Raw genomic sequence first — 13,735 nt, 5'->3', positions numbered from 1 at the left:
GAACCCTAGAGGTATTTCCTGGGAACCCCTCACTTCTTCCCCCTGCTGTCCCTCACTCTGAGGACCCTGGCCGTGCCCACAACAGAGGACGCCTGCTCTGCAGACTGGCCTGACCCATTGCTCTAGCCTCGGTGTGAGTCTAGTGCCCAAAGGCAGGATGTGTGGACACACACGTGGACAGACACACACATATGCAGGCGCGCGTCCACACAAGAAGCTACAGGAGCTGCACCTGCTCTCTGTTAACCTGAAGGGGCTGAGGGCTGGGTCTAAAGGCTTCCAAAGGAGGGAGTAGAAGCAGCCAAAACAGATCATCACCCTCCCAGGGCACAGACTCCCTCTGCTGAGTCTCCCGCCTCCTTCTGGGGCCGGGGTACAAGGCCCCCTGAGCCCGAGTCCTGTGCCTGTGGAGGCCGCACCTCTGGCTGCAGAGCCCTCTGTCGCTCGGCCCTCCCCTCCTTCCTGGCGGCTGGCCAGGGGGACACCGGCGCGTGTCCTCTCCAGAGCAGTCTGCTTTGAGGGGGCGGCTGCTCTAGCCAGCTGATGTTTGGGAGGCTGAGGGAGAGCAGCTTTAATTCACGAGGGCTGACTGTAATTAGCCTTCCATCCCAGACCCTGGGGAAATCCCAACCTTCACACTCAACTGCCAGGACAGCAGCTGAAGAGAGAGACACTGAGCAGAGAACACCCTCAAGAGCATCCTCTGAGAGTCCAAGATGGGCTAGCGCAGCGGTCCCCAACCTAATTGGCACCAGGGACCAGTTTTGCGGAAGACAGTTTTTCCACAGACCAGAGAGGGGGCTGTGGATGGTTTCAGGAGGCTTCAAGCGCATTACGCTTATTGGCACCTCATTTCTATTGTGATGATATCAGCTCCACGTCAGATCATCAGGCATTAGATCCTGGAGGTGGGGGACCCTGGGCTACAGGACTTGGCCTCTCTCTTTCACATCTAAGCTTCTTAGATTTCAAGTACAGATACAGCTTTTTAATAATAAATAAATTTAGACACTTAAGGTAACAATACTAACACTAGTCCTCACCACAACCCTTTATTGAGTCCTACTATGTGCTAGGCATGGCCATAAGCATGCTAATCTCATACATTATATATTGTTCTCATTCCTATCCAAAGGAGGGCAATGCCGAAGAATGTTCAAATTACCACACAACTGTGTTCATTTCATATGCTAGCAAGGTAATGCTCAAAATCCTTCAAGCCAGGCTTCAACAATTCATGAACTGAGAACTTCCAGATGTACCAGCTGGATTTAAAAAGGCAGAGGAACCAGAGGTCAAATTGCCAACATCCGTTGGATCACAGAAAAAGCAAGGGAATTCCAGAAAAAAACATCTACTTTGCTTCATTTACTATGGTAAAGCCTTTGACTGTGTGGAACACAACAAACTGTGGAAAATTCTTCAAGAGATAGGAATACCAGCCCACCTTACCTGCCTCCTGAAACACCTGTATGCAGGTCAAGAAGCAACAGTTAGAATGGGATATGGAACAACGGACTAGTTCAAAATAGGGAAAGGAGTACATCAAGGCTGTATATTGTCACTTTGCTTATTTAATTCATATTCAGAATACATCATGTGAAATGTCAGGCTGGATGAATCATAAGCTGGAATCAAGATTGCTGGGAGAAATATCAATAACTTCAGATATGAAGACGACACCATCCTAATGGCAGAAAGCGAAGAGGAACTAAAAAGCCTCCTGATGAAGATGAAAGAGAAGAGTGGGGAGGGAGGAGGGAGGAGGGTTCAGGATGGGGAACACATGTATACCTGTGGCGGATTCATTTTGATATTTGGCAAAACTAATACAATTATGTAAAGTTTAAAAATAAAATTAAAAAAAATGGATTAAAGATCTAAATGTAAGACCAGAAACTATAAAACAAACAAACAAAACAAACAAACAAACAAACAACAAAAAAAAACCCCCTCAACATTCAAAAAATGAAGATTATGGCATCCGGCCCCATCACTTCACAAAAAGTAGATGGTGAAAAAATGGAAAGAGTGACAAATTTTATTTTATTGAGCTCCAAAATCACTGTGAACGGCGCCTGCAGTCCTGAAATTAAAAGATGTTTGGTCCTTAGAAGAAAAGCTGTAACAAATATAGACAGAGTATTAAAAAGCAGAGACATACATCACTTTACTGACAAAGGTCCATATAGTCAAAGCTATGGCTTTTTCCCAGTAGTCATGTATGGATGTGAGAGTTGAACCACAAAGAAGGTTGAATGCCCAAGAATTAATGCTTTCGAATTGTGGTGCTGGAGAAGACTCTTGAGAGTTCCTCAGACAGCGAGGAGATCCAACCAGTCAGTGCTAAAAGAAATTAGTCCTGAATATTCATTGGAAGGACTGATACTGAAGCTGAAACTCCAATACTTTGGCCACCAGATGCAAAGAACCAACTCATTAGAAAAGACCATGATGCTGGGAAAGATTAAAGGCAGGTGGAAAAGGGGACGACAGAGGATGAAGTGGTTGGATGGCATCACCGACTCAATGGACACGAGTTTGAGCAAACTCCAGAAGATAATGAAGGACAGGGAATACTGGCATGCTGCAGTCCATGGAGTTGCAAAGAGTCGGGCATGACTGAGCAACTGAACAACAACAATATCTCATTTAATTCTTATCCTAAGACGAGTAAGAGATTGGTATCATTATCCCAATTTTTCAGATGAGAAAAGGGAGGCTGAGAGAAGTGAGATGCCTTGCCCAAGAATGCAGAGCCCAAAACTGTTAGGTCTCCCAAACAACTAGTTACTGAAAACCTGCTACATGCCAGTTGCTAGAAATTAATTGGTTCAACTGGTCCCCTCTCTGCACCCCTTTTCTCATGCTGTTCCAGCTATTGTGGGGTTCAGGTGAAACTGCACTGCAATCGTCTGCACACCTGTCTCTTCCAGTGCGATCACAACTTGGAGCGCCGAGGTGGGGTCTAAGCTCCTTTGGAGCTCTAGCACCCAGTTCACGGCTCTGCGAAGGGCAAAGGCTTGATAAGTGGTTAGAGGAGATAGAATGAAGGCACAACCTCTGTCCTCACTGTTTGATCCAGGTGACAAGAAGATGGGTGACCATGTGGTAAGCGCCTGCAATGGACAAATGTGTAAAGCCCATTGGAGGAGGCAGCAACACCTCTGGGCCCCTCATGAAGCACTGCAGCTCAGCTCCGAGCGCTGGGCAGACAGTCTGCAGGCAGAGAAGGACTCTGGGATTATTTAGAAAGAGAGGAACGTGTTCAAAGGCAGGTGTTTTCAAAATCAGGTGGAGCAGCAGGGCTGAAACATATGATGAGTGGCGGAACTGAGGCCCTGAAGGGCCGTCAGCTGATGGATGCCAATCGCGGGGACCAGAGAGATGCCCCACAGTCCGAGCTGCAGGCTTGAGGGAGCTTTACTCTGGGCAACTCAAAGGGCTGGCTGGTGTCGGTATTTCTCCTCTCAAACTTATCCTCCCAACCATCACACCGTATGGAAAGGTTGCTAGATTGTCTACATGTTTCTGTCACCATGGCATCCTTACCTTGGATTCCTCTGGAAAAAGAAGGCTTAGAAAGAACAAACCCTCTTCCTGGAGTGAAATAAATGCACCCTGACTTGGAAATAAAACTGGGGGTGGAACGTCCTCTCAAATAAGCCATCCAGGTGGACTGGGCTGAGTGAGGGGTGCAGCAGGAACCCAGCTGGTCTTGGCTGATGTTCCTATCGCTACCTCTGATGGGCACCTGTCAATTCTTTCTGTCTTAAACTCTGCAGCATTTTTTTTCCCCCTAAACCACTGCAATGTATGTATGTAGTTTAAAAAGTCAATATTACAAAGCTTACAAGGCAAACTAATAGCAGACCTCTGCCCCTCCCCCACACCTCTCCTTGCCACCTTCCAAACAACTGCTCTCAACTCTTTGGTCTATTTCTTCTAGAATTTACTCTAATATTTCTAAATACTGTGCTTATACAGCTAGTTTTGACTTATATTTGATGTCGTCTCCTACTACTCTTACCCACTACTTCTGTCCAGTATGCTATGCTATGCTATGCTAAGTCACTTCAGTCGTATCTGACTCTGTGTGACCCCAGAGATGGCAGCCCACCAGGCTCCCCCGTCCCTGGGATTCTCCAGGCAAGAACACTGGAGTGGGTTGCCATTTCCTTCTCCAATGCATGAAAGTGAAAAGAGAAAGTGAAGTCGCTCAGTCGTGTCTGACTCCTAGTGACCCCATGGACTGCAGCCCACCAGGCTCCTCCATCCATGGGATTTTCCAGGCAAGTGTATGGGAGTGGGGTGCCATTGCCTTCTCCGTCTGTCCAGTATAATCTGATGGAAAAGCATTATTTCTTGCTTTCCTAATTTTCTGTGTTCTTATTAATGATTCTGTTCACATTAGGCAAGGAACTAAAAGTGAAAGTCACTAAGCTGGGTCTGACTCTTTGTGACCCTGTGGACTATATAGTCCATGGAATTCTCCAGGCCAGAATCCTGGAGTGGGTAGCCTTGCCCTTCTCCAGGGGATCTCCCCAACTCAGGGATCGAATCCAGGTCTCCCGCATTGCAGGCAGATTCTTTAACTCAGAAATTGAGTTTCCCATGTGGTCAAACACACTGCGTAGCCAGTCGGGTCCACTGTTTTCTTTCTGCCTGGAGACATCCCTCCTGGAGCCCTGTGCCCCGCTGTGGTCTGGCCTGTGTGTGTTAGGCCTGAAACACACCCATCACTCTGGGACTTCTCTCTCATTCACTGAGCCCCTTGCTTCCTGTCCTGCTCTTTATTATTTTGGTGGAGTGCATTTTCTAGAAGCTTCCTGAGAAAAGGTGGACAGGAGGTAAGGTTTTAGGACCATGCATGGCTTAACAATCTTTACCCCAACACTGGATTGGTGTTCTGACGGACTGTGTGAGATGAGGGAGGGACCCGCAGGGTCTCACTGCTTGTGCTCTAGCTGCTCATGTCAGATGAACGCGGGTCCAGCCATGCTTGGCACCGGGCCTCACCCCTATCCTCTGCAGCAGCTGGTGCCTTGATCCTGAGGTTTCCTGGGGCCCTGCTCCTCACTGACATCTCAGCAGATGCTCAGTATTCAGATTTCCCCACACTGCTGACTCAACCTGCTCTCTGTTTTCCAAAAGCCTGCTGACATCTCTGGAAGGCTACCATCTCCTATTTTTTTTTTTTGTCTTTGGGGGTTTGTTCCTTTGTTTGTTTGAAGCCATTGTCCTCTCCACGGTGGGACTCCAGGAGGGAGTTAAGTGTAACACTCAGCCACAGGTTCTTCTCAACAGCATCTGAATTATTTTCTAGTCCCTCCTTCCTGAAGCTTTCCTCCTCCTACACCTCTAGAGATAGTACACCTTCTCATATTTCTGCCACTCTACTTACTCACCCCGTCCCCTCCACTCACCTGTTCTGACTCTTCCTCCAATTGCTAAATGCTGGTGGTCCTCAGGCATCTGTCTTAAATCCTCATCCTTTCTCATCACTTGCCACTCACCTTGCTCTCCCCCGTTTGATTCTTTGAGGTCTCAGCTTAGATGTTGTGTACTCAAAAGCAGCCTTCTCTGCCCCCACCTTCCATTAGGCTCGCTCCCCTGGGCAAGCGCTGCCCATGACCTCACCCTTGGTCTTCGCAACTCATCAGGTCCCACTGCGCATCAGTGTCCTCCTCCCTGCTGCCTGCGGGAGCCTCCCAGCTCCCTCTCTGCCGTGTCCACAGCTGCCAGCACTGCCCAAGCAGAGTGCGTGGCATATAGAAGGCGGGCAAGAAACATACTGGATGAATGCGTGCTTGCAGGGATAAATGGATGCACGGGTCAATCAATCCAACAGGAGCACTGGATTCAAACCCGGGCTTGTCCATATACAGGCTGTGTGATCTTGGACCAAGAAAAGAGTCTAAAAGAGCTTGAACTTCTGAGCCTTAGCTGCTGCTTCTACTACACAGTAGGGACAATAATTCGAGTGCCATCCTGCCTCACTGGGTTGTAAAGATCAAAATAAGGCTGGAAAAACTGTATGTCATCATGCTCAGTAAGCTAGAAGTCCTCCACGACGTAAGGGATTATTACTGTCACAGGAAACTTTGCTACACAGAAAATTCTTGTCTGCTTTGCGTATAGAGGATGTAGGAAACAACAGCGGGCTCAGGCTTCTAAATCTCAGGATTCCAGAATCTACTTTCTTTCTTGAAGTGAATCCCACTAAACCCTTTCCAGGATCCTCTAACTCTAGGCATTCAGGATGGAGGGACCACCTGGGGTCTTGTCTTTCGCCTCAAGCAAAGCTGATTTAGAAGGCTGGGATGCCTTCAGGGTTAATGGTTTTAACTTAATGAATTCTTTAAAAAGCAGAAACAGAAAACAGTGAAAATATTTACATACACACAGGTGTGTAATAGAGACCTGAAGACACACATGTGTCCTGGCGCCTGCAGGGCTTAGAAATGACAGTGGCCCCAGATTTAGTTCAACTCAAGTGCTTTTTCTGGTGCTCAAATTTGCCCATTTTATCACTTGTATCAACCAGGGAGAGCAGGTAACTTTTAGAAAACTCTGGGTCTTAGAGTCTATAACATAGACAAAAGTCTCTTCTTTCACAGCCCCATTGACTATTGCTTTGAAATAACGCATTAGGCTCAGTTGAAAAGTGCACCAGACTCCAAAGGCTACCCTGACAGACCCTGTGATCAACACTCTCTAAATGTCACACTGATGCTGCGCAGGGCCCTCTTGGGGCTCCAGGGCACAAAGACTTTATGTGCCCCTCATTGCGTTGATTATGGGAAACAGCCTTCATTCAGCCTCCATGACCTTCCCTGAGTTCCAAGGGGCAGATTGAAGCAGTTGTTAATTAGGGAAGGGAGGGGATACAGGACTGAGGAGAAACAAAACACTTAAGAGCAGACTTGGGGCAAGGTCCTGGGTCCCCATCGACGGACACACACCACAATATCTTTGAGCTGTTTTGCAGATGCTGAAACCCCCTCCAGGTGGGAGAAGTGAACAGTCAGCGATGGTAGGCTGCCCACAAGCATGGAGACCCCAGACTCATTGGACCTGAAGGTTGATGATGCTGACTCCTACTCACCTCACCGCCAGCCCATCAGAAGAATGTCCAGGAGTTCATCACTCCCTTCTTGAACAACTACTATAAGTTTTCTTGCTGTCTTCCCCAAGTGGGGACTCACAGTTTTGAGGGCATTAGCCCACTGTGGCCCCCTTTGCCCGGCAAAGTAAAAAGGCTGTCCTTTTCCACTTCACCCAGAACTTGGCCTCTGAGATTTGACTCGACACCAGTGTACAGAGAAGCTGAGCTTTCAGCATAAGGAGTATGTCAAGGCTGTATATCGTCACCCTGCTTATTTATATGCAGAGTACATCATGAGAAACGCTGGGCTGGAAGAAGCACAAGCTGGAATCAGGATTGCTGGGAGAAATATCAATAACTTCAGATATGCAGATGACACCACCCTTATGGCAGAAAGTGAAGAGGAACTAAAAAGCCTCTTGACGAAGGTGAAAGAGGAGAGTGAAAAAGTTGGCTTAAAGCTCAACATTCAGAAAACGAAGATCATGGCATCCGGTCCCATCACTTCTTGGCAAATAGATGGAGAAACAGTGGAAACAGTGGCAGACTTTATTTTTTTGGGCTCCAAAATCACTGCAGATGGTGACTGCAGCCATGAAATTAAAAGACGCTTACTCCTTGGGAGAAAAGTTATGACCAACTTAGACAGCATATTAAAAAGCAGAGACGTTACTTTGCCAACAAAGGTCCATCTAGTCAAGGCTATGGTTTTTCCAGTAGTCATGTATAGATGTGAGAGTTGGACTATGAAGAAAGCTGAGTGCCGAAGAACTGATGCTTTTGAACTATGATGTTGGAGAAGACTCTTGAGAGTCCCTTGGACTGCAAGGAGATCCAACCAGTCCATCCTAAAGGAAATCAGTCCTGAATATTCATTGGAAGGACTGATGCTGAAGCTGAAACTCCAATACTTTGGCCACCTGATGCGAATAACTGACTCATTCGAAAAAACCCTGATGCTGGTAAAGATTGAAGGCAGGAGGAGAAGGGGACGACAGATGAGATGGTTGGAAGGTATCACGGACTCAATGGACATGACTTTGAGTAAACACCGGGAGCTGGTGATGGACAGGGAGGCCTGGCATGCTGCAGCCCATGGGGTCACAGAGTCGGACAGGACTGAGCAATTGAACTGTTACTGTGTTGGTTCCAAATCAGGAAGTAGGCAGGTGGCAATAGCTGTGGTCTCAGTGTTGAAAGACTTGAGTTCAAGTCCAAATTCTGCCGCTAAACTGTGGTGGTGGTGGTTTAGTCACTAAGTCGTGTCTGACTCTTGGAACTCCATGGGCTGTAGCCAGCCAGGCTCCTCCGTCCATGGGATTTTCCTAGCAAGAGTAATGGAGTGGGTTGCCTTTTTCTTCTCCAGTGGATCATCCCAACCCAGGAATTGAACCTAGGTCTCCTGCACTGCAGGCAGACTGAGCTACCAGGATTAGCCAAACTGCACTATTACCAATATATGTGTTCATTTTGTAAACATAACTTCCATGTCTAATTTGTGGGGCTGAAAATTACAAGCATTTCCCCATGTTTCATAGTCTTGATAATTTTTAATGGCTGAATAATATTAAGTGAATACTGCATAATTTTCTTATATGTTTTCTTATTATTAGACATTGGATTTTCTCCTAAATTGTCACAATTGTAAGCAGTGCTGAGACAAGAAAGCCGTTTTTTCCCTAGTCTTCTAAGAAAGACTCTCAGAAGTTGAAAATAGGACTATTTTTATGATTTAATACAAAATGTCAATATGCTTTTCCAAAGGGTTGTACTGATTTACCATGCAGGTAGTAATATAAGTGGGCACAGTTTCATTGCAGTCCCTTTGGGGTTGGGTATTAACTTATTTGGGGGATTTCCTAATTTATTAGATAAAAAAGATGCAAAATTATTTTAATTTGCCCTTTTTAGATTACTAATTAGGTTAAAAATATTTCACATATGTTGATAGTATACTACTGGGTGGCCAAAAAGTTCATTTGGGTTTTTCTCGACCATATTATAGAAAAACCCAAGAGAACTATCTGGACAATCCAACATATATTTTTGGAAGCTTTCCTACAGGAGTTTTAGCCATGTATCTATGAAGTCATAATTTTTTCATAGCATATGCACCTTAGTGTATATATATTAACTCTTCCTTGGTCTCTCATTTTTACTGCAAGTATTTCCCCATTCTACCATTTTTCTTCTTATATCGATGTCTTATAACACATATAGAAGTTTTACATTTTTATGTGAACATTTGCTAGTCTTTTTCCTTTGTGATTTCTTCACTGACTTTTTAAGCTTAAAAGTCCTTCTTAAGCCAGAGATATGCAAATATTGGGTTTTACCCTCTTTGAGTTTGACTTTTAAATATTTACCTCTTTAATCCATCTGGAATTTATTTTGGCATATGGTATGAGATGAAGTCTGAATCAGAGGGTAAAAACTCAAACTCCTCCCAGGGTCCAGGCAGGTAAGTTAAAGAAGTAAAGCAGGTCAGGCAGAAGAGAAAGAGGGGATAAGTGGAGACTGGGGTGGAAAGACAGTATTTGAGGGGCAGAGGCTTGTTCCTGCAGGAGTTTTGGCCTTCTAACTTTTCAAGGTGAGCCATAAACCTATAGTTTCACAGGAAATCATCCAAATTTTAAATCCTGAGCCAACACTGCAGGATAAAAATCTTATTCTGGGTCTACTGAGCATGTCCATCCCTCTAAATGCCACTTGGTAGCCTCTGGTTGAAAATGATATATTTTTTAAAGTTATTCCAACAACATGAATTGACCAAGCATTTCCTTCTCCATTAATTTGCAGTTGTTTTTTTTTCCTCACACACTAAAATTTTACATATAACTGGTACTATTTCTAGGCAATTTTATTTCACAAATCTGCTCGACTCTTAAGATCTTTTATTTCAGATTTAGGGCATGTTAATATCTCTAAAGATGAGTGCCCTTTCATTATTCTTTTTGGAATCTCTTTCATACTCTCATCTGTTTTTTATTCCAGGTGAAGTCTTAAACCCTTCAATCAAATCTCCCAAATTCCCTTTAGGATTCTGGTTGGCATTTCATTAAGCCTATAAATTGACGTATTTAGAGTAGTTCACCTTCTCATGTAGGAACATGTTATATTTCCTAATTATTCATGTCCTGTTTTATAGCCCTCAATAGAATTTCACAGTTTTTGTCACATAGGTCGCATATTATTCTCATTAAGGTGATGTTTTAATTTTTATTGATTTTTTTTTGACTGGGACATTTTTCATTATATTTCATAACTGGTTATGGCAAGTATATGGGAAATCTATTGACTTTTGAAAAGCTTTTTTGTACCCCAGTTACAAACTCTGAATTCTTATTAGTTTTTTGATTGATGTTCTTGTATTCTCCAGGAACACAAACACATCCTTTACAAATGATAGCTTTGTCTTTGTCTCTTTTTTCTGTTTCATGTGTTATGTCACTTAAGCCAGAACTTCTAAAATAATGCTGATAAATATGCCCTTATTACTAGCTTTAAAAGGAATCTGTCTAATATTTAATAAGGAAGCACTGACTTTTGATGTGAAATCGATGTTCTTTATTACACTAAGTATTTTTTTTTTGTCTTTCTTTTTTTAATATCATTATGACTTAGTATTGTGATCAGGGGCGTTTTTATCATTTATTGAACACAAAAGGCAAACCTCAGCACAGTGTATTCAAAAAGTGTTGGAAATTTGCAAAATAAGTGTGAATGAGATATACGTGGATCTGAATCTTTGCTCTGATTCTAGGTGACCTTGAACGCAATCCGCTGCCTCATCTGCAAAATGGGGATAATGACTCTGATAGCACAGGTGGGTTCAGTTCAGTTCAGTTGCTCAGTCGTGTTCAACTCTTTGTGACCCCATGGACTGCAGCACGCCAGGCTTCCCTGTCTATCACCAGCTCCCGGAGTTTACTCAGACTCATGTCCACTGAGTCGGTGATGCCATCCAACCATCTCATTCTGTCGTCCCCTTCTCCTCGAACCTTCAATCCTTCCCAGCATCAGGGGCTTTTCCAGTGAGTCAGTTCTTCACATAAGGTGGCCAAAGTATTGGAGTTTCAGCTTTAGCATCAGTCCTTCCAATGTTTAGGACTGATTTCCTTTAGGATTGACTAGTTGGATCTTCTTGCAGTCCAACCGACAGGTGGGTTATGGGAATTAAAATGAGTTAATGTAAATAAACTATGCTTAGTGTACTACCTGGCACCTATGAAAACTTCAGAGAGATTCACTTTCCCCCTTAGTCATTTAAAAGACAGAGACATAGTGGTACAATTTCCCAAATGAAAGCTTCCTAAGGAATAGCTTGCATTTATAGGGTTGAGAAAACTCAAACTCTATTTGTGAAAAATGTCACCGTAGTGCTGAGGACTTTTTCTCACTTTTCTAAAATATACCGCCTATTCCTTGCACTCGTGCATGGATTCCTTGGCCTATGACACAAATGAAAATAAAAAATGTGGCTGACATGTAATGTGAACCAGGAATGAAACAAACTGTGCTTCTATTAGCCCTGAACACGAATGCCGCTCAGATAAAGGCATGAACAAGCAGCTACTCAAAGTGAAACCAGATGTTCAGAGGTTTCTGGCCTGCACTTTTTTTTATAACCCTTCATATAACACTCACAGTCCTGTCATTTCAACAGAAGTTCCTCTGCTCTGTTTAAGCAGCAAGAAACCCTCCCAAACCTCTGTTAGATTTGCATTCACTTAAACCTGTGCTTGATTGTGAAGAAAAGAGAGCTCCTTCCCTCAGGAGAGAGACTTAGGTGCAAACTATTTGGCCCAGACGAACACTAAGACCTAACAACACACACACGCTGCAGTGTCCTTTGAGCGGAGCCTCCGCTGCTTACTTGTTGCCACAGGAAATGGGACCCAAGGAAAGTGTAGAGAAGCCTGTGCAGAAAGAGTGTAGATTTGGAGTCTGATTGTTCTAGATTCAAACCCTCGCCCTGCCCTTACTCCTGTGTGACTGTGGGCAACTTCTCTGGACCTTATTTCTTCATCTATGTAAAGCAAATAATTTCTCCTGCTTCCCTGGGATTGTCACAAAATTTAAGTTAGATAATGCATGTACCACACATAGCTCCCTCCCAGAACCCTGTAAGCGCTGAAAACTATTAGTGACTATTATTGCCAATAACAATGACATACCCTTGTATAGCATGGATAATGAAGCGCACCCTGTTCTTGGTATTTAACAAATATTGTTTCTTCTGAGAGTATTAGTGGGTATTAATATTATCACCGTTTTTCAGATAAGGAAACTGAGGCACTGATGGGTTATGAATCCTGCCCAGGGTCACACTGCTAAATGTGGATGCAAGCAAGGCTGTCTGGCTTCAGATCGGATCTCAACCACTAAGCCACGTTTCCCCCTCGTTCCTGCTCTGTGATACAATATAGCTGATTTGATGCAGTGCCACCGTGAGGCTGCGTTGGCATGGAATGGAACACTCAGTGCAGACCAGAGAGGGCTTCCCGCCCTGCCCTCCACTCCGCTCCACCTTCAGCCTTGTCTCGTCTTCACGGCCCTCGCCTTCTCACTGGAAGAGGCGTGTCTCCGCCGGTCCTCGGATGAGCCTTGTGCATCTGCAGTCCGTTCGGTGTCTCCTGCCCGCTTCCTTCCTTCATCGTCTCCCCTCTCTCCTGGGCCTCTCACCTTCTCCCCTGGCTCCTTTCCCGCAGCTGACAGCACGTGCAGGGCTGCCCCCGCCTTCTGAAAACCTTGCCTTGAACCTGCCTCCTCCTCAGGTTACTCCCATCCGTCTCCTTCCCCGCTCTGTCTACAAGAGGTCGTTTCTCCTCCACGCCGCTCGCTCGCTCCTGAACTCGCGGTGACCCTGCTTCTACCTGCACGGGGGTGGAAACGCTCCCACTGAAGTTCCCAGTGACCCCCAAGGGACCGGTTTGCTGTCATCAGCTCCCCAACTTTTCTCAAAGGCAGATCTCTGCGTCTATCTCCGCCGCCCACCCGCTCAGTGTTGGGGTCCATGCTAAACTCCCTTCTCAGGCCTCTGCCTTCTCATATCCACACCAAGGCACCTGTGGGGTCCCTGTTTCTGGGTCAGGGGTGCCCCAAGTCAACGCCTATTTATCTGACCACTGGCCAACTGCAAACTGACCCCCACTTGGAAATTCTATGAGCAGCTCCAATCTACTGTGCACTGACCATGTTCCCACTTCTTCTCCCAACAAGCTCACATCCTCTTTTTATTTCCTAATTTAACTGACGGTATCACTAGGTACCTATTCTCCAAGGCTGACACTTCCTGCCTCTCCCTGACAGTAAAGTAGTTAAGAAAACTAGTCCATCAGTTCAGTTCAGTTCAGTCGCTCAGTCGTGTCCAACTCTTTGCGACCCCATGAATCAGCACGCCACGCCTCCCTGTCCATCACCAACTCCCGGAGTTCAGACTCACATCCATCGAGTCAGTGACGCCATCCAGCCATCTCATCCTCTGTTGTCCTCTTCTCCTCCTGCCCCCAATCCCTCCCAGCATCAGAGTCTTTTCCAATGAGTCAACTCTTCGCATGAGGTGGCCAAAGTACTGGAGTTTCAGCTTTAGCATCAGTCCCTCCAAAGAAATCCCAGGGCTGATCT

General features: G+C 45.3%; 1 protein-coding gene across 9 annotated transcripts in view; it reads right to left on the bottom strand.

Annotated features, from left to right (window-relative positions):
• Positions 1-13,735, bottom strand: part of TENM4 (teneurin transmembrane protein 4) — a 1,425,092-nt gene that overhangs the window by 182,797 nt on the left and 1,228,560 nt on the right. The window lies entirely within an intron of this gene.

This window comes from Bubalus bubalis, chromosome 5 (genome assembly GCF_019923935.1).
Source record: "Bubalus bubalis isolate 160015118507 breed Murrah chromosome 5, NDDB_SH_1, whole genome shotgun sequence".
Classification (NCBI taxonomy): Eukaryota; Metazoa; Chordata; class Mammalia; order Artiodactyla; family Bovidae; genus Bubalus; species Bubalus bubalis.
Note: the sequence above shows the minus strand (reverse complement) of the source record. Positions and strands in the feature narration are given on the sequence as shown.